We start from the raw sequence: 22,277 nt of genomic DNA on the forward strand, positions 1-22,277 counted from the left end.
AAAGAGCATGGTTTTTAAGCTTAAATTTTTCAAATACTAGCCTGTAACATCCTGCGTGGTCATCTAATCCAAGTTCTAATGCACATCAGAGCGTCACGATAAGTAAACAAACGCATATTTAAGTGGCCCTGAATTACTTCTCGTGATACGCAGAACGTGTGTCGTTGCTTATCATGCCATAATAGTATTGTTTCCTTTACTGCCTTTTTATTATCGAAAATTGATGGAATCCGTTTCATAGAGTCGACCATGACTTTGAGTAAACAACGCAAAATGGCGGAAATTTCACCTGGGTACATTACAGACGGTTTCTGAATTTAGATTTCGAGCTTGAGAATGCTCACTCTCTACTTATGTATGCCAAAAACACCTATTTTCGAATTCAAATGGTCCAAAATTGTTTTGAGATTCTCAAAGTTGATTTTAGAAAATCAATTTACTCAAGCTAAAAATCTCAGTACAATAACCGGGGGTTAATCAATAATACCTACTTTATTTATAGCCTCATAGTTTTCTTTTTCTAACGTATGTACAACTGACGTCACAACCTTGTTGTCAGGCCTAATGAACCGCCATAGGCGTCTGACATGGTCCAATCGGACTAACAGCAACCTACCTATATTTACGAGTAATGGAACTACAAAAATAGTCGATTGCCTTTCATAGATTTCATGAACTCAACTTACACTGACTGTACTTACCTGGAAAATTGTGGAACATTATTAGGAATTTTCAATGCAAAACCTTTTAAATCGCATGACACGTATTAGTCGAACTAATTGCCCATAAAAGCTAGATCAATTAACGTGTCTCACCATAAACCCATAATAAGCTTCACAAAGCACACAATTTCAATTAGACTACCACATCACGTGGGGTTCGTGCAAATACAATACGTTAAAAGCATATATGCGTCAGAAGCCCACGCACTGTCACGGTAATGTGATAAAATATCACTGTTCTTGTTCTTGTATTAGGCTTTTTCCTGCCGATTTTCCGGATGTATGTTTGAGCGGAAAGCTTTCTTGTTTAGATCATAAAAAAGTTTATATGACAGCCTTAAAGCCTTACAGTTAGTATTTGATATGACAATTGCATACACTACTGTAGAGTCGCTAATAATGTAGAGAACATACAAATTGGTTTATACAGGATCTCAGAATGGGTGAATCAAACTTATATGGGAGGTAGCTTGAACTCTGACCTATATGCCCCTACAAAAATTTATGAAACTTGTGAAAGTGAAATACGCAATAGAAATTCTGCAAACATCTCCTTCACAAATGCCTATTCCTCCAAAGAATCTTTATTAAGAATCCAACAAATTTCTCTATGCACATATTTCATCTCACCTGTAATATTTCCTTCTCCATTTCAATTGAACGTGTATATCTTGTATACAGGGTGAAGCACGACATGAGATATTGAGCGAGCTACATTAAATGGAATTCGTATATCGCTGGCATGATTTCCTCCGAGACCCGGTTCAATACAAATAAACGGCAGGAAGGTAGCTTTTGAAGTTTCAATACACTATGCTCGATATTTGACCAATAAATACAAGCTTGAGTAAAATGTTTTATAGAATAATGCAATGGTTATTCAGTTTGAAAACTTTTTGATTTATCCGCGGAAAGCTATAAATTGTAGGAGCTACAGCTTTTTCGTGGATGCGTAAAGCTACTTACTGGCATACCTGTAATCTAAATATATTTTATATAACTCAAAGGTGACTGACTGACTGACTGACTGACTGACTGACTGACTGACTGACTGACTGACTGACTGACATAGTGATCTATCAACGCACAGCCCAAACCACTGGACGGATCGGGCTGAAATTTGGCATGCAGGTAGATGTTATGACGTAGGCATCCGCTAAGAAAGGATTTTACGAAACTCCATCCCTAACCCTAAAGGGGTAAAACGGGATCCACGCGTACGAAGTCGCGGGCGGCCGCTGTTCTTAAATCAAAGACTATTACAGATTCCTCAACTATCCCTGAGTTCCTGAATATCGAACGCTAATAATGCATACGTTACTTGAGCTGATAGCACATACACGATCTTGTTCACGACATGTAGTTACAGACAATATTTATACTGTAACAAAATATGTTATACTGAAAATATACAATATCTTTAGTCTTACAAAAGCACAGCCTGTATCTTCCGTACAAACAGACAATGACGCAAATGATAACCGATATTGTGTATAATTTGGCAACAAATTAGCCTCCCACGCCCGTACCAGCCTCGGGCTAGCTTTCCGTACAAGTTAGATTTGCCTTCTGTAATATTCTGACGTTCGTTAGCGTAAAGATAATTGTTAAAATAGTTAAAATAGACTCGGCGCCTCAAATAGTGAGGCATCTTACTTATAGAGTTGTAATTTTGATTAATTACAATGAAAGTTTAGTCTGAATACTTTTATTTTTAGCTTCTATTAAAACAACCTAAATGTAGACAATAAAAGGTCTTATCTAAATATACGGTTTTACTTCGTTGCTATTGTAAGTATTAATTGGCTTTAGTTTTCATTTATTTATAGAATCGAGAGATGTGAACATGCCAGCAGCTTTTACTGTAATGCTTAAATACAGCCTTTCCAACTGTAAAGCCAAAACGGATCATGCCCATTCAATAACTCAGTAACGTTACCGTAAATGGGTAGAAATTCTCGAAATTTCCAGACCACATACAGTGGGCCCTTAATCCTGTGTTCGATTCCAGCTCATAATGCATCGGCTTAAGAGCTCCGGAATAGCATGTTTTCGGGTGAGTGTACCTGCAAACGCACATCGGAAATATCAACTGGCTTTGGAGATACGGGTGGTATCGACGCACATACTTGCAAAACAGCGATAACCCACATTCACCGGTTTCAGGGTTGTCAGGCTGGGTAGAGTCGGAAATGAACGCTTGTTCGGGCAGATTAAAATGTGCCAGAACAAATTGGAGTTAGTGAGGTTAGCGTTTTATGTTAACTTTTCATATTCCTAACATACGATTCATTTATTTAGCAAATTTTTGATGTGACTGTAAAAGTTTTACCTTCAAATAATTTCTTGATTAGATTTATTGGCGTCTAAGAAACTATTGGTACCTATGTACTTACATAATACTTCAACAAAGAGCAGCGTACAGCTGTTCAATTTGAGTAAAACTTACTTCAGTTTTAAGATGGCCTTATATCATCATGTCGGATCCATGGGGACTTTTCACATTTCATTTATAATGGTGCTCCGAACATTCGTAACAATTTTCAGCTGTGTGCGAAGTATTGCAGGGTTCATATCTAATTTGACCGGACTAATTCTCAAATAGTTGGATCAACTCAAAACAGGACAACGTGGTAGTTGGTTATCCGACATTTTTTGTGGGATATTATTTTCCGCGAAGTGTCAACCCTACCTGCATCCCAGGACACGTGAAAGTGTAACTAGGCGAAATTTGCATAACGATAACATAGTTTATCTAATGGGATGTGGACTTTGGAACTAGGTAAGGCATACAAGTTATTTGAACTAGTGTTGTGGAGTACATGCAAAGATAATTTGAACCCCTTGTTAGGAAAGGTATGGAGATCGATTCCCATATTATGAGTAGCAAACATTTATAGTCTCTTGGTGGATCTGTTCCTTTTTTTTTACCCAGGAAAATGGCCTATCCATACCTACCGGGGGGACGGCAGGTTATGTGGGCCACGATTTACCAATGAAAGAGCACAGTAAATAATAAAACACAACAGCTTTTAAATCCTAGACCTTTGATTATATTAATTTTTTTATTTAAAAAAAGTTTATAGGAAACATGATTACACAATTTTTAAATTTTTGTTCTGTAAGTATCTAATTAGCCCAACAATTACCTAAATAATAACTGCTTTTATCTATTTTTATTACATTCACTATTGAAAATTTAATAAAAAATCCAGCGAGCATTAAGAGATTCCGCAGACGAACTGCATTCAGTGATTTTATCGCAATCTTTTCTATAAAGCCCTCCCTCCACTTAGCAAGCAGCGCGCATCGCGATATATTCCGACAGCTTACTGGTGTGAACGAACGCGTAACGAAGTCGCCGCCCTACAAATTGTTTCAGTAATACCGACCCGACACGACCCGCCGGAAGATTCGTGCGGATATCGGGGCTGGTGTACAGTGAGCGTTAGAAAAAACACAAAAGTATTAATGCAACGTAAAATAGACAAAGGTGACTTGGCCTGACGTTGGTTATTAGTGTGTAGCGATTGCCATACAACTAATTTGATGTTTTTTTTAATTGATTGGATCGAATTCATAAATTTTTATGAGAAGCCATATCTTGTAATCAAAAAATACAGAAAATATCAGTCATTCCTATTGTAATAATACTTAGAGTCAGTGATACGAGATTTTACGAGTTTGTGCCATTTTTCCTTGGGTGCCTGACAGTAACAGTTTTTTTTTATTTATTTTTTTTATTTTTTGTACGACTGTACTTACAGCAAGCTTATCGACGTACTCGCTTAATAACAGTAACGTTCGGGGTTTGTTAGTAATCTGAAGAAATAATGAAACTTTATGAGAGTATTTTTCTTCGTATTGAGACTACATTTAGAACAATTTCAGGACAGAATGTTTAATCGATTTTCAAGCGTACGGGTTACGGTTACGGTTGTACGGGTCTATGAGTTTTCTTTAGAACATTGCTAAACTTTACTATAGACTATAGGCACACCAAGTGCCCTAGACAAGTGGCATTTTTTAATCGCTACAAAAATCGACTCCCTTCACAGACCGATGCAACTAAATACAAAAACTCGCCGCAGCGAAATCATTTCGAAATTACAACTGTCACGTTTTGCTTGTCTAGGGGCTTCGTGTCCACTGTCCACCTTGTTTACAGACGTTACAATCAGGCTTCTGCATATTCATGCCGCATTATATTCGCCCACGACGTCTATTCAGTGGGCTATCAGCAAGAAACTGGAGCGTGCAAACGTATTTGTTTTTGTAGGGTTACATGTGACGAGCATATTTATGAGGTTATTTATTTATCTGTAAAACAGAAGGAAATCGAGTTGATGATATCTATAAAACAATCTTAGAAAAAAATATTTAGAATTGTGTATCAATATGGATTTGATATGTAAGATTAAAATGTCATTTCTATTCTTCCCGTCTAGAAAACTAAAGGTCGCGAGATAATAAGTAATCCTGTTATTCCTATTGCAAACACTTTAAAAACACGTTAAACTATTTTACGTTATCTTGTCGCTACGAAACATCACATAGTTATGATTATTAATATTACAAAGAATTCATTAGTTTATTGTTCATTGTAATAGCTTAGTAACACTAATTAATACTACATAAAACCCATAACTTAAATACTCACTAATGTATGTTTTAGTAACTCAAATTTTTCAGTACTTTTTCGAATGGAATTTCTATTTAAAATTCGTAAAGATAATAAACTTATACAACCATTAAATATAAATACAGCACATAGTAACTATTTGTGTTATGTCACACGTTGCATAGTAATGAAATTATAGCTGTTTTATATTACTCTTTTAAACCACTTGGCACATTTATTAAGCTAAGCACTAATTAAAAGACAACTGAGAACGTGCCAAAGTGTTAAAGAATTCCAGGATTCCAAAGTGTTAAAGATTCAAGAGCCACTGCCTCGGATCTTCTTTAATACCTTTAAAGTGGTTGTTTCTTATTACAATATCTATTAAGAAGTCTTTCCAGTGAATTTTACTATAAATTAATTACATTTATAGTGTTAAGTGTCCGCTATTTCATTTCACTAATTAAATTAAAGCGACTACAGTAGTACCTCCTAATACCACTTTTCAGAAGAACTCTACAAACCTTCATAATTTATTATACTACAAAATCTACCCAAATGTAATAGCCAGGAAACAATCAGCAGACAATCACTTTGAAAATTGAGACAATTCCGCCATTTCTGTAAAAGCTTTCGACAAAATGGCGGCTGAAAAATGGCTGCCAATTGACGTTTTCAGACATCATTAAACACACTTTGTCTCTGGACGGTGAAATACCGATAGGACCCGACGGTAGGTGGAAAAGATTATTAAGCTATAACGATACATCAGCCATTAGGTGGCGAGCGCTGGCGAGCTGTAACGTGGACTAATGCAGCACATTCGTATCTAGTCAGACTGTCCAGTTTACCAGCGATGGCGGGAAATGTTGGCTATATTTTTGGAAATGTACTAAATAAAGCTCTCTTTGTTTCGAAGGACAGGTAGAGAGAAAACTATCTTATTGTCACCTACTTAAAGGACCTTAACAAACTGTCTTTTATGTTTTAAAGTTTTAAATCGATATCGTCTTAACTGTTGGAATTAAATGGTGAGGGTGAGCTCATTCTTTATATTAAATCTGAAGGAAACATTGAAACATTTTCCTTAACCGCTGTCATCTTAAGGCTGTAGGTTACTACTTGAGCATTGTACTTTTTGATACAATTTAATTACAAAATCATGCAAGTAATGAAATAATTGCTGCTCAAGGTTATTTTTATACTTTTATCTTATTTTCACTGGACAAACTTACACCAACAGACAATGTAGAGCGCACGTTTACTTATCCAGACACTTTATTTTGTTCTTAAGATAGCAGTACCGCTCTTTCACTTCAAGACTGCAATAAATTATCATTTAAAACTTCGTCTGTCTCTGTCTTGAAATAGCTGAATAATTCTATTATCAGGTAAAAAATAACAAACAGTATTCAATCTAACGAGTATAAAAATACCGAACTTCGCATAGTAAAACTAAATTTAAAAATAAGTAAGAATTTGTCGACTTATATTTTACCAGAAGTCAAGGATTACACGCAATGATTTCTGCCGTGCTGTTTACTATACAAGGATGTTCTTCTACATAATTACATATTAACTTTGACAAAAGCAAGAATCTAATTAGCAGTTGTCGAATTTGGTTCCACTCGGCTGAACGTAGAGCATGAGACGCGCGCATACTTTAACGCGCGAATGCTCGCCCCAAGCACGAACTGTAGAGTTCACATAGTAAAGTTAGTAATAGAACTGCTAGCAAGTCGTCTGGCTAATTCAATTTGTTACAACGCAATCTCGAGACCACACTACTGCGACCATTACTTTTTACGTAGTCTTCAATGCTATTCCTCAATTAAGTACCATACCATAGTAGTAAGGTTTTATGTTTTGTTTAGTGAAAAATCATACTTTTTAATTCCACAAGAAATGTCGATCGATTATTTGGATGGCATCATAATATATGTGAAAAGTGACAAAAGGACAGAGTCGGATACAAAGAAAAATTAACAAACATACCATACCATAAAATAACAAACATACCACAACTGTCAATTTCTTATTCATTCATGTTATCTAACGAATTGTAATCATCATCATCATAATTTCAGCTACGGATGTCCACTGCTGAATATTGATTTAAGATTGACCAGTGACCAGTTGGAAGCATTAACGTACTTATACGAGTACATAGATGCTATTGAATAATTATGTAAATCTGTTTAAAAATTTGAACTTAAACATGTTCTTCTTAACTTTTTACATACATTTGCCGCATGAACTCACAAACCGAGTTATATCTTTAAATAAATTCACAAGTCCAATTCAGCAATGTGTGTCGCCGTCTGAAGTCGTTACGACGGGAATGTCGTCTTTCGGCCGGTCGCATTAAGGGGGTTTATTGCGAGTGCGTGGTAGGGGTTGTCGGGCAGTGGGCCGGGTCGATATGGGGTTACATCTATATATAGGATAACTTAAGGCCGCGCTCAGTTTCATTGAAATCGATTTGGATGCTGTAGTAGTCTACATAATATAGGTTTTCTTTGAAAACATATTCTAGTTACTTGTTTCAGCAATAGAGTGAGTCTAGAGGAAAATTTCAATCGGCGAGGAGAGTCCCACATAACCCACTGGGCGTACCCATTGACCAGTAAGTAGGTTTGCGCAAAGAAGGTTAGATATTGATGTAAAGCCGGGGCGCTAGTAAACAATTAATAGTTTAATTAATTACTATACTTACTAAATGAAGGTTCGTAAGTTCAAAACTTTTGTAAGTTCTTTAAGGTGATTGAAAGTATTGATGTATTTCTAAGTAATTAACTCTACAAGATTATTTTATACAAAAACAAAAGGTAATTAGTTCTATTGAGTAAACAGTTATTGTATTACAGAAAGTAATTAAAATGTAAATGACTGGACTTTTAGAGATCGAATCAGAAATGAGGAGATCCGTAAATGAACTAATCGCTGACAAAGCCCGACGGATTAGCAAACTGAAGTGGCAGTGGGCAGGGCACATAGTATGCAGAACTGACATCCGATGGGGCAGCAAGGTTCTGGAGTGGAGGCCACGTATCGGATAGCGCAGCGTAGGATGACTATAAGGTGGACCGACGACCTCATAAAGGTAGCAGGAAGGCGCCGGATCCAGCCCGTTACCAACCGGTCATTACGGAATTCATTGGGGAGGCCTATGTTCAGCAGTGGACGTCCTGTGGCTGAAATGATGATGATGGTGATAAAATAACTGGACTTATATTTAACTCGCTTCTTGACTTTTAATCGTGGATGGATCGATAAGGATACGACACTAGGTTGTAATTATGTAATTACTTTGTGTGTCATTGTGTTACGGCTATTTTTGTAACACTGCTTCATTATGTAACTGTTAATTAATGACGTTTATTTAATTGTAGTAAGGTATGTGAAGGCTCGTAACTCGAGGTGCGCACAAGCAAGTGGCTAGTATAGGCGAATACGTATTTCTATTGTCTGCTTGCATACATAATAGTCGTAAATACAATTAAACTATTAGCCATTAGTAAATAAACATCATAACCTGCATAGAAAACAAAAGACGATCGTTTCAATTGCAGGCGGTAACGGTGTATAGCAATTTAGTTTGTTTCCACCAAGCAAGGAAACCTTGTTTCACTGATACGCCCTTTTACGACGCATTTCTGTCATATAACTAAAGTTACATGGAGTGGATTCAAAGGTGACTGACATAGTGATCTATTCAACGCACAGCCCAAACCACTGGACGGATCGGGCTGAAATTTGGCATGCAGGTAGATGTTATAACGTAGGCATCCGCTAAGAAAGGATTTTACGATACTCCACCCCTAAAGGGGTAAAGCGGGATTCACGCGTACGAAGTCGCGGGCGGCCGCTAGTTTCTGTCATAGGAAAGTTACATGGAGTGGAGAGGGGATTTTTATAATATAAGTAGAGACTTGATACTTATAGATATGTTTATTCATCTACACGAAGTCGCTGAGATATGTAATATAAGTTTCCCGTGTAAAATAGCTGGAATGTACGAAATTGTGCTTTCAAGTCCACTTTCACAGTACTGAAAAGCTCATAAACCGACCACGTGACTTGTGAAAGCTTCCCAACAGATTCATTATTTTAAAACTCTGATAAGTTTACTTGAGCTGTCAATAATACACCTTGGTATTAAATTAATAGGTTCAATATCGATCAAATACAAATTCCAATTGGAGCTCCAATCAATTTAGTTATTGGGGGCTTTAAATATTTGCTCACTGGTTCAGTATACCGGGGGAATAGCTTAAAATAAATACGAAAGGTGGAAGTAATAACGTTTATTACGAAGGTATAATCCAAATAGATTCAGTAGGGACACATGATATTAACTGTGAAAGATATGCTTACTTAAAATAATTTTATGTTACCTACTAGATGAGCTGTTATAACTTAACCTTCTCCAATCAAGTCGAAAGTAAGAGTTATTTGCCTATTCATTATGTTTCCAATTACATCGAAGGCCGTTTCTTATCGGCTGTAAGTAATTACTAAATCACTGAAACCGTGTATTGTACACATGGCTCTTCGTTACAAAAAGCGTCTACGTAAATGGTATATTTCGGTCGATAATCGGTTTAACGATTTATTCGGTCTATGAAGTTGCAATCTACATGGAATAGTGACACGCTAGCTAGGTCTGTTTCTAATAATCACGCTAGTGATTAGTTCCAAACTACACGAGATTGCACCAATTATGATGACTAGAAGCATAAAAAACATTTTTGAATAGACTATGAATAGATATACCATATCAACATATTATGTAGGTGGGTATCTACATACGTACATATGTATTTACGGACAATATCACATCAAAATAACACTCTAGTTGTAATGTGTTACGATTTTGCGACAGTAAAGTTTGACTGACGGCCTTTACGTGTCATATTACTAAAAAGGTAAACGCGCGATGAACACTGGTTTAAAATGACATTTAAACGTATTAAGAGCCATTTTACATTTTCGCGCGAATTTCTAAGATTTTGGAAGCATGAATTACTATCTTAAGCAACACCCAGAGATTATTTAATAACTGCGAAAGATAGGTCAATCCTTGGTGTTGACCATTAATGAAACGGATTTACTAAAACTCTTTTGCTTAATTCACAGTGCCCCATCTCCCACAACCATTTTACGGAAAAATTGCCGCAGACTCATTTTCAAAGTCCTGTATCTATTATTTATGCTCATATAATAAGCTTAAAAATATATAGTAATCATCGGACATATATTCTTGTAGTCCATTAATGAAATAGATTCTTGAATTTCATTACCATTATTGAGTAAAATCTAAAAATAATTTGGCAAATTTGAAGATTAACGTCACATTTTGATCGTGGTTTTTGGTTTAAAAACACAGCAATAACTGCAATAAAAGTATCCCAAAATAAAGAATATTCATTGTAGAATTAATTTCTACAGTTATTGTTTAAATATTAGTAACCACTTTGTCAAAATATTGATGTGAATATCAGTATAAATTACAATACGCAAGCCGACATCGATTAGTATGGCGCGAGCGCCCGTCAAGGTAGGACCTGTGTCATTTTTCCCGCCGTGACGTTTACGTGCGTTCGTGTCGTGAAGCGGTGATTTGTACGGCGACCAAATGCATTTGATACTATTCCGAGAGGCTGTTTCGAGTCGGCCGGCCGAGCAGAAATTGAAATGATGAATTTTAATTTTTTTGACGGATCTGGGTGTAACTATGTATAATATGTAGGTACCATGTATTTAATTTAATAAATAAATTATAAAAAAGTATATCCATTATGCTAGCACCCTTAACACAAGCATATTGGTTGCCTACTTTTGGACTAGATGGCGCTGTGAAATTGTCCAAAGATTTGTTTATTTATTTATCCGCTTTGAGTTTTGTTTCGTGAAGAAGAAAAAGAAGCGTTTTGTTTCGAGATAAGCTTTGTTGTTAAATCTATACTAATAAAAGAGGAAAGATTTAATTGTTTGTTTGGAGGCAATAGGCTCCGAAAAAAAATTCTTTCACGATTTAGAATCCTAATTTTTTTCTATGTAGGCTATAAAATATTTTCAAAAACTTTAGTCCAAAATCTTTGATAAAATTCGACGTTTAATAAATAAATTAGATAACATATTATTAATACTTTTTTTTTCAGTACGATTTTAGTACTTGTTTTTCAGAAATTCTACGATTTAACTAAACTTCATAAGTGTTTATATTTTATGCATAATTTATTAACTTCTAAAATATACATATATCCTATTGATAGATGACGTGCTTCGTATTTTATTAAAATTATTACCTGACTAGGTTAAAAAGGTGTGGAATGTTATTTTGGAGATAACTTGGTTCCATAGAAATATAGAGAGATGCTAAGTAATGCGCTGAGTTCGAAACTCAGTGTCGTAAGGTACTTGATACAAATAAGGCCTACGTTCTAATAAGGCCTATACATCAGAAAACACAGATAAATAAATCCAACCGGGATAATTCTTCAAGGACACGTACTCATATGCCCTACAACCCGGTAGAGTGGAAGAGCGTCCCGATCCACGATCCCAGCACCAATTGGCACGCGTTCTTCTAAGGTGGTGGGTGATTTCGTGCTCTCTTATAAAAATATGACGATTTCATCTTAAATTTTTGGTAAAATGACGCTGTTTTAGATTAAGCTTTTCTTAGTAATCGTTTCTAAATATTTCTTACTAGCTAATAATTACCTTAATTTATACTACTGGCTATAGATGCATTATTTGTAAATTTTTAAAGACAACAAGAGCGAGATATCTAATAAGGCCTAGGCCTTATTTCAGCATGGTAGGCCATATTGGATACTTATGTCAACACCTGATTACGGACAAATTCATTAAACTAAATGAGTCAAAGAGTAACTAAATATTTATTTAATAAGAATGTTACAAACAGCACAGAAAAGAAATAGAAAACAGAGTCGAAAAAAATTACAAAACCTGTAAAAAAAAAGAAACAAAATACAAAACTAATAAAAAATAACAAAAAAAGCCAAGCTAAAGGAAAGGAGAATAAGAGCTGGTATTGTAATGCCTGTCTCGAAGACAATGTCGTAGATATGCGACCATAAAGGACTGCTTTTGGTGGTATCACAAATATTGTGTAGGAGTTCGTAAAGATGATTCAGAAGCCTTTTTATGCCCTGGTTCTAACAAAAATTAAGATCTCATTTTATTTACAAAAATTCAAGACTAAATGATGTTCCTAAACTGATTTATTTAAAAGATTTTATGAGTAGGCCTTATTCGAACACGGTGTTTTAATAAGCCCTATACAAAAAAATAATATTGTTTGTTATTGATATTTTTTTTGATAATTTGAGTAAGGAATCATTACTTTGTTACTATGAATATTTAATTTTATCTATAATTTATGTATTATTCTTAATAAGTGGAATTTAAGTTTATGTAGAGATATACAGTATATTTCTGTTTACTTGGTATGTAAAATATTGATAACGCAAACAAATCGACGTGTTTAATGTTATAAGACCGCATTTTGTTTAATACAACCTCAATTTTAAGGTCTACAGGCATTTGAATCATATAGGCCTTATTCCGTGTAGGTGATTTATTAAAGCCAAAATCAGTGGTTTCGTAATTTGCTTATTTTGAATAGATTTAGTTAAAAATTGTGTAATTTTTTGTAATATTGCTAAAATTAAAGGATGGAAAAAGTTAATTAACCTTGTTTTTGTTGACTGGCGTTAATATTTATTGAAATATAAGCATTTAAAGTTAGGTAGGCCTTATTTGTATCAAGTACCTTATTAGAAATTCACACACACAAAGAAATCAAATTATGTGCTCATTATCCACTGCGGTATCAGTATTCAACGTTCGAATAATCTTTAGTACTATGCAAGCAATATAAACTGTTTACATAATGACGTCGCTACTGTCATCATTGCTTTCACAAGCAATATGTTCCAATTTGTCCCTTGTCACATTTCCCTTTAGTTTCTGTGATCTGTGCTTGTTTCTAAGTTGATATCAATGAAATATTCCTTAGTACTTTTGATTTAAATTATTTTTTTTATTATGACACGTGTTTGAAAAATCAAGGTCAGATAACAATAAAATAACAAGTGAAAACGTAACATTGCATTGCAACTCGCAATTTCGCAATATTGATGAGGAGATTCCATTGGAAAGTCTGTATTCATTCCTAGGATTCCCCTAACACCATCAAATTCAAGAGAATTCAAAAGAGTGCAGTTTCCCATCTCATGCTTATGGACCACGGTTTAAAATAGTGTGGTTGCATAGAGCCTGCAACGGGCAACCGCGTGCGCAGCTGCTCATACTAATTTTCGATACAAAAGTAAGTGTTGGCGCCCTCACGAGTTTTAGCGGAGTTCTATATGGTAGCGGGAGTAGACTTAATGGAAATCTATGCTTCTCCGACGACCAGTTGTATGTGGAATACTCCAGAGTATGCGCACACAATAGCCTGGTGATTTTAGCACCTGAAGGAAAAACAAAAAAACATTGTTTACAAAGAAATCTGCGGCAGGTGTAGTGTTTTAATTTTGTTTTAGAAAGATCTCATAATTTTGTAAGTATTCAAATATTTAAACATAATTTTCTTAGAATATTTTAATTCTATTAGAACCATTTTCCACTTCATCGCAGAAGAAGTCGCGGGCAAAAAGCTAGTATGAAATATGTAGTATTGCCCGCGGCTTCACCCGCTTGAAATTTAGTTTGTCACAGATCGTCATAAATTATAGCCTATACATTGTTATTCTGGTCGACGCCAGGGATGGATGAGCGTCGCTGTCGCTGGCGACAGGGTCTTCTGGTTCAGGGTTCATGGCGTATAGGTCTCAGTCAAAATGAAATCCACTCGTAGAAATTAATAAACTCAGTGTATTAACGAAAATTATTACACACAGCACTAGAGTCGTATCGGAACTGAGTGAACCAAAGTTCTTGCGATAGGAACGTCCGACCCGAGTGATAGTTGAACACAGACTGCCTAGTACTGCTGTACTGTACTGTAAAGTTTCATCAAAATCTGTTCAGTAGTTTTTGCGTGAAAGTGTAACAAACACCCAGACATCCACACAAACTTTCGTATTTATAATATTAGTAAGACTAATAACAAGTAAGATAGTAAGATGAATTATTTTAGTTATTTGTTTACTTATAATAATATTTGTTTATTTATTTCTTAGCTCTGTCTGATAATGGATCTGGAGGAGATGCAATGGCCACCTCCGTAACAAAACAATAGAACCCTATGGAGTTTGGGCTTGTGTGATTCGCCTTGACGAATAGTTCGTATCCAGGGTCCGATGATGGAGCTGTAAGGGGGCAGATTTTTTTTTCACTATGTGACTGTCTATATTTTGTACTTAATATATATTTTACATATTATACCTATTCGTGTTTCATTATGAATCGAAATATAAAAGACTTCATAAACTCTATTAAAAATTTAAATTAATTTATCAAGTTTGAATACCTCATTCTACCTTAAAATTAATAACTTAAATCAAGTCTTAATACGGTCACGGCTCAAGATTTTTTTGTCCATTTCAGCGTTCTTTTTACTCTTTTGACGTTGCGTTGACAGCTTTTACCTAAATTCGCGCGGAATATTTTTGTGAAATGGCTCTTAAGGGGGTTACAAGTTTGATTTAGTACAGTTAGAATAAATAGGTACTTGAGATAGTTTCGACTACGCAGTTTGTTATTTATCAAGGAAACGTTTTCAGTCGGATGTTTTGTTATGATAATATTGATACATAATTTTGCCTTCAGTATCCTTTTAACATACCCCCGAAACCTCGCTAATAAGACGTGGCAAACGTCAGAATAATGAAAATCGTATGCAAATAATATGTCGGCCATTTACTTTGTACCTACTGCCATGCAAATTTTGCTAGCCTTGACTTTATGAATAACAAACATTTATGTGTGAAACATGTTTTGTAATAATCAAAGATTTTAAATACTGCCTGAAATCTTGAGTACCTATCTAAGTGATTGTTAAGTAGGTACTAAAGCCATATTTACGTCATTCAATATTTAATGTTTAATTTGTAGTGTTATTCTTTAAAAAAAAATGTTTCACATTGGCCTGTTAATTTATTTTTAATGCTTTGGGCAAGTAAGTATTTAGTATAGCTGACCCGACGAACTTCGTACCGCCTTAGCGTAGAGATTTTCTTAATATTTTTTTCCGTAAGAACCATCCTTGGACTTCCACAAACATTTAAAAAAAAGAATTATCGAAATCGGTTCAGCCGTTCACACGTGATGCCGTGACAACGCGAAACGGGTTTCATTTTTATATATATAGATTTCATTTTGACAGTCTCTGAGGCATATCTAAGTACCTATGGTATAAATGCTGAAAAACTAACACTCAAGAACAGATCCAAGTATTATTAAACAGCAATTCAGACAATTACAGGACTTGGATTAAGTTAAGTGTCGTATCTCAAAAAAGCTTGAGGATTGTTGACGTTTTACATATTACTACGAATCCAATTAACTAGCACACGAGTTCAAAAACTAAACCAACATTATGTTCAACCATGTAAGCCTCGTTGGCTATTAAGTAAACAAGCACAAACCTAATTATTAACCTATCTGATGGAAACAGCAAAATGCTTCTAATATAATACCAACGTGTATTAGTAGAACCTTAAGGTGAGTATAGACTCGAGCATTTTTTCGAGCATTTCTATGTTATGTAACGTTCTTACGAATGGTACAATACAGGTAAAAGCTCGCTCAGCTTCCGAATCATTTTCATGTACGGACGACGGTATTTGCTGCATATCACAAACTACATTATAGTTGTAAAATAGCATTTCTTACAACTAGATACGAATCCACAAAGTTTAGCTTGACGTGACATCTTTACGTGAAAGGGCAAATACACTAGAACAGGTTTTCTCAACGTTTATTTCGCCAAACCTCACCGAACAAAAAAAATCATGCTAAATCTACATATTTTATGACACTAATCCATATCATTCCGTATCATAGAGCGGTTCGTTGTTCTGTTACAAGTCAATACTCACCTTTAGCCTCATTGCCGTGTTCTGTAAACCAATAGAGTGCTATTATAGAAAGCTTTTATCGGCGCGCTGAAGTAAATACCGAATAACGTGATTAATCTTAAGGTAAATGAATTCCCCGGCCTTCATACTTCACGGTTCACATGTCATGTTTAGGCAAACCGCACGGTCTGGGAAAATGTGGCGGCTGCCGTTTAAGTGATGGGAGAAAGCGATTTAACAATAAATAGTAACTAGTGACGTCTCTACGAGCTATGTGGCCCGACCACTGCCACTTGATTTTAGCACATCTGCGAGCTATGTTGGTCACTTTGGTTCTCCTGCGGATCTCCTCATTTGGAGATTGGGGAGGCCTTTGTCCAGCAGTTGACGTCATTTGGCTGAAACGAACGAGTAACTAAGAACTAGTTATTTTATAGTTTGAACTCTATTAACTGTATTATGCGACATACCATACAGTATACCATGCGACTTTTAGGTATTGCTAAGATACAATCTCAAGATAATTTGAGAAAGCTTAGGACTCTATAGTATGTGCGAACTTATAAATGTTGGTTGACTTCTTAATAAATAGACCTACTAATACTCGATTATTGAATTAATTTACCTTTCAAATCACTTATCAATGTTACATTATAAAAAATAGCGCTCTATAATTACAATTTTTGAAAGCTTTTGACTACATAACAGGCTTGTTCTTCTACCTAAGGATGCTAAAAGTGAGGTAAATTAATACCGCCCTAGCGTATGCCTTCCCCACCGCCGCCGGCTGCCATTTCTCATCATGACCTTCCTAATGACAAGGGTGGCTTTGTTAGTGATATAATGGTGGGAGCTATTTACCTGGAAAATGCCGGATGGTACCTATATAACGTAATAACGTTATTCACCCATAACGGTATAACGTTATTTCGCCGCGATTCCACCATTTATTTTAACGATCAACCCTAGAACGTTACCTACGATTGTTAGAGTGCGCAATCAATTTTCATTAGTTTTTGAAATTGCCGGTTTTACGATGCAGCGCATTCTGTTGCGCAATTAAGATTGTTAATTAAAGTTATACAATGTGTCGTTTTTATAGATAAAAATATACGATTTTGGTATAGGCAATGTACGCTAATCTGAGTGTAGGTAGGTAGGTACCTACTCGTAATATACCTACACGAACGTTAAGTTTACGTAAATATTCTAGTCATCTAGACATTTTTTTCTTGTAGCCTTGTAGGTACTAGGTTTTCTCAAAGCCTAGGAATATAACTTTGCGCAATATTTTATGCGTGCTCAATATAATAAAATCGAATAAAGTTTATTATTCCTAACCCATAAAAATATAAAATAAACTCAATTCCGTTTTATCTCTCTTTTACGGCTCTACCAATCCCATATGTAACACTCGCTTATTTTTCAGTAATCATAAAATATAGGTTACAACGGTTACAGGCAACGAAGTTGAGCCTATATATATAGGTACTTTTAACGACTTCCTAAACTAGGTAGAACGTTCCAGAAACTTCTGGAAAGGCCATTCATCTCGCCGAAATTATCTTAAAGCCTGGGGCGTAGACAGGCACGAATCTAGGGGGGGGGGTAAACGCGGGCGCCTGCCCCGGGCGGCAGCCTAAGGGGAAAAAGGGGAAGTTTTGTAAAAAAATTGTTACACGGTCATTCCATAATTAAATCGAAACGCTGTTGGTTTTTAAGCACATCAGAGTCATGAGCGCGTCGACCTTTTTAGGCATCTCAAACGCTGTGAGGGGGCGCCCCAGTTAATTTTTATTCCCAATTAGAAAAAATCGCAGATCCGTGGCTGGGCGTAGACTTCGGCTATCCCATTTATTTTGTGCGGTGTAGACCCTGAAGGAAATGTTACACGAAGTCTCTCGAAGGGTTTATTATTTACATTATGTAAGTAACTTGGAGTAGAGAAGCTCAAGAATGGTTAATATACAGAGCGTCGTTGGAATTTTACTTTAGTTAAGTAGAGTCAGAGTTAAAGGGGTTAAGGATATGGAAAAGGAAAATTATTTACTGCAGGTCACTACAGAGTAGATAGACTACGAAATTATACCTAAATACTTTCAGTTAGTTTACAAGAATTACATTTTCAGGCGTATTTTTTGAATGGTTTCGTATTGTAAAAAATAAACTTCCAGCCAATACGGTTACGTTTCTTCCAGAATTTTCCAATAACAATGAATCTCATTTCGACTGAAAATCGTATATCACACAAGGTCGTTACCAGGACAATTTGACAGACAAAAGGAAACTTTATTAGCATTAGAAAAGGATCCGATTTGTTCGCTCGTTTGTGTAACGACAGTGACAAACTGACGTCGAAATGTCCTTCAAGTGAACTTATTATTTTGTGCTCTGCTCTACATGATGTCAAACAACAAAATAATGTCGTTTTTGAACTATTTTCAACGCTAACTCCTCATAACCTCATAATTATTTATGAACAATTATTGTCTGTCTAGCCTAGTTAGTTAGATTATTATTTAACTGCAATCCTATTGCGGTTGCGAGATCGTATCCCATCAGATTCAAGTGCTAGTCATGAGCAAGAGCATTTATACTCTAAATAGCGTAAAAGCTGGAAAATAATTGTGCTTTTATCAATATACATTTAGTCAGGATTCAGAGGCATTGACCGATATAGATAAACTAGTCATAACTAGAAAAATGTTTGTTAGTTCCGTAAAAGGTCAGTCAAAAACCAATGTTTATGAGACCCACGACATTCGATGGTTGGAAAAATATTTGTGTAGTCATACACCAATATCGGTATAGCTTTCCAATAATATCATTATTTTTAGGGGTCGTATCTTCGCCGAATATTTTTATTTCTCCCCCGGACAGCCTCGCAATCTAATAAACTTGGTATTGCCTAAAATGGTGAAAAAATAAAGACGAAGGAGCCCTAAAGTAAATCTTAAGTTTATTATACCTTCATAAGGTTGGCGACTTAATAACTTCTAGTCGACAATTCAGTATTCAGCCAAGTACCATTAAAAACTTAATAAATATCTTAGATACTGTAAGTATTTCGTAAATTACGGTTCTCAGAACGAATTGAGGTAATTTTGTTATTGGAAGAGAGGTACTCTACAACCTTATACAAACATATTAATCTTCTTTATTAAGAAGCAGTATTTAATTAAGATCAAATACAGATGTTGTTTACATTAACTTTTCTGATTACCTATTAATAAGTAGGTAGTATGTAAACTTGCTACACCTATGCGTCCTTATCATTAATTTCGTTTTAGTCTATTTTTCTCGCAAAAAAGGTACATATTACAACAAAATAAGAATAACATTCGAGTAGGTACATTACTTGATGAAATGTTAAGCGACTGTGAAGAAATATTACCGAGTCTTACACTGAAATTGCTTCAGTAAATCTAGTAGAGCTTAAAAATATCCCATCTCAAGGATCAGAGAAGTTGCTGCGGTTCTCAAACTGTGAAATACAACCCCCACATGTACAAAGGATATGGCTCTACTGGCTCTACAAAAATATGTAGTAAATTATAAATTACTATACAGAAGTAACCAGATGAAAAGATCAAGTAAACAAACCATTTTTAATGCGCTTATATGCTCGTATAGTTTTTGTGAAATTACATTTATTTGTTGCGACCAAAATAAAACTCTTATAGATTATATTATGCATAGGTACGCCACATAATCTACTAAAATTTTCAGCTAGATAGATTGAATCAATGCTTGAATATGAGTAGAGTTTTGAGCTTAGTTTTATAATACGAGGTAAAAGCTCTCGATTACTTACATTTTTCGGGGTTGGAGTTATCTTTTAAACAAACGTATTTTCCTCTCTTTACCACTCTTCTTTATTTTTAGGTATTTTAATCACCTAGTTATTTTTCTAACATAGGTGTAGAATACCAAAAGTTTGAGAATCTCCACAATAATTTGCACTACTTCAGAAGGACGATCACGTCCGTATAATAAAACTCCATGCAACGCACGAAGGAGAATACTTTTCTGAACTTTCCCGATGCGAATACAATGGCTGACAGTTTAAAGAGTAAATAAAAGCATTTCGCCTGAAGAGAAACTATGCAATCTATAGAGTTGTCACGAGTTTGGAAATTGTTGAGCACCGTATGAAATTCTGTAAACTTTGTTCATTGTGAATACGAGTAGGTATAATAAGTACGCAAATGTTGTATAAGTTGACAGACGCAGAACTCTTCCTTCATAGTTAAACTAGTTAATTTAATAAGTCGTATGACATTATGACATTCAATTTACAACATATTTTTATTTCAAAGCCCTCAAAAATACTGAAATCAGGCAGACTAATGCCCGTTTTCACCATCAACCCCTAATTTTTAAGTGGTGCCTATAGTAACACATAACAGGAATTTTGTTTTCATTTAACATTTGTTTCACTTAAAAATTAGGGATAGATGGTGAAAACGGGCATAAGGCTGAGATGCACCACCTTATTTTATCCATAACAATAACATTAACCAGTGCTTTTTGTATGGAATTTGACAGATTTTTGACCTTTGTAAAAGTTAAAGTAAGATGGTGCAACTCAGACTAAAAAGGAATAAGTTACAAAACATTTCTGACGTCGTATCTAATTGATACCTTACAAATAATACAGTTGGTCTCGGAAAAAATACCTATCTTTCTTTTTTAGACATTACCGAATCACCTATCTACTTAATTAGGCAAGACACGTAACTAGAATTTCAGCTAATATGAAATTTTTTGGCCACCATCATCGCTGTAAAAACGCAGGCGCTAGTGGAATAGTTAATTCCTGATATTGTACCAACATGATGCAATAAACATACATATATGACTATGACTATGACTATGACTATGATATGACTATTATTACAGGAATCAGGAATCATTATTTTAAGGTTTACCTACTACATAACTACAGGTAAAACGCTTCAAATAACGGTATACCCTTGAATATAAGTATCTACGACAGCAACAAGTGACACTTCTCTGGCTTCTTTATCCTTCATTTGTAGTTTGAAATTATTGATAGACAGACAGCCGCTCACAAGCATGACTAAAGGCGACTCTTTCTGTTTACTTTTTTCTGTCATTAAGATTTAATTAGGTACAGCAGATGGTTGTCATTCAGCAACATGTAAATATTGCACATGACTGTACACGAAAGCGATTCGTTTGCGCAGGAAAAAACCACGGGCATAGTCACGGACGCCCGCGCACGTGACCGGATCACGCAATAATGACAGCGCGCCAGGAAAGGGTTACCACAAGTTTGGGTAACGTAGGACAGAAAGACATGAACCCTTTGCTGCAACAAGGGATCAACTTTCCCTCTTTGGGCACAGCATGTTGAAAATTTTTATTGCTTTACGACCTGACTGAAATTATGGTGGCAATATTTAACAGACCCCAATAAGAAGCCCCAGTAGTCATAAAGGGTTAAAGATTGATATATCCATGAAATGTACTGATGCTTCGTAGCACTGAGTGCGCATACGAATTTAACACAGTTAAAATAATATAAAATAATTGACTTCTAAAGTCATGTCAAAATAGAAATACCTACGTATGAGATGATGATTGATGATAATTCCAAAAGTGTGTGGCCTCCTATCTACTAAAAACTACCTAAATATCGTAGTAATCTTTGATAGAGTTAGTCCCACTGATTAGTATTCAGATGGCCATCCTACCGCCGGGACGCATGAATGGAATAGAATAGAATAGACGGGAATCTTTGTCTCCTAATAACACAAAATAATAGTTCGCCTCCTGAATCAGCGGATGTCTCTTTTCAATAAGCTGACTGATTTCGAATTGATAGAAAATAGACGATTAGGCATTGGCATT

At 35.4% G+C, this 22,277-nt stretch overlaps 1 protein-coding gene across 3 annotated transcripts in view; it reads left to right on the forward strand.

The window, feature by feature from the left end:
• The window catches only part of LOC135071739 (protein Tob1), a 62,634-nt gene that overhangs the window by 32,743 nt on the left and 7,614 nt on the right, over positions 1 to 22,277 (forward strand). The window lies entirely within an intron of this gene.

This window comes from Ostrinia nubilalis, chromosome 5, assembly GCF_963855985.1.
Source record: "Ostrinia nubilalis chromosome 5, ilOstNubi1.1, whole genome shotgun sequence".
Taxonomy (NCBI): Eukaryota; Metazoa; Arthropoda; class Insecta; order Lepidoptera; family Crambidae; genus Ostrinia; species Ostrinia nubilalis.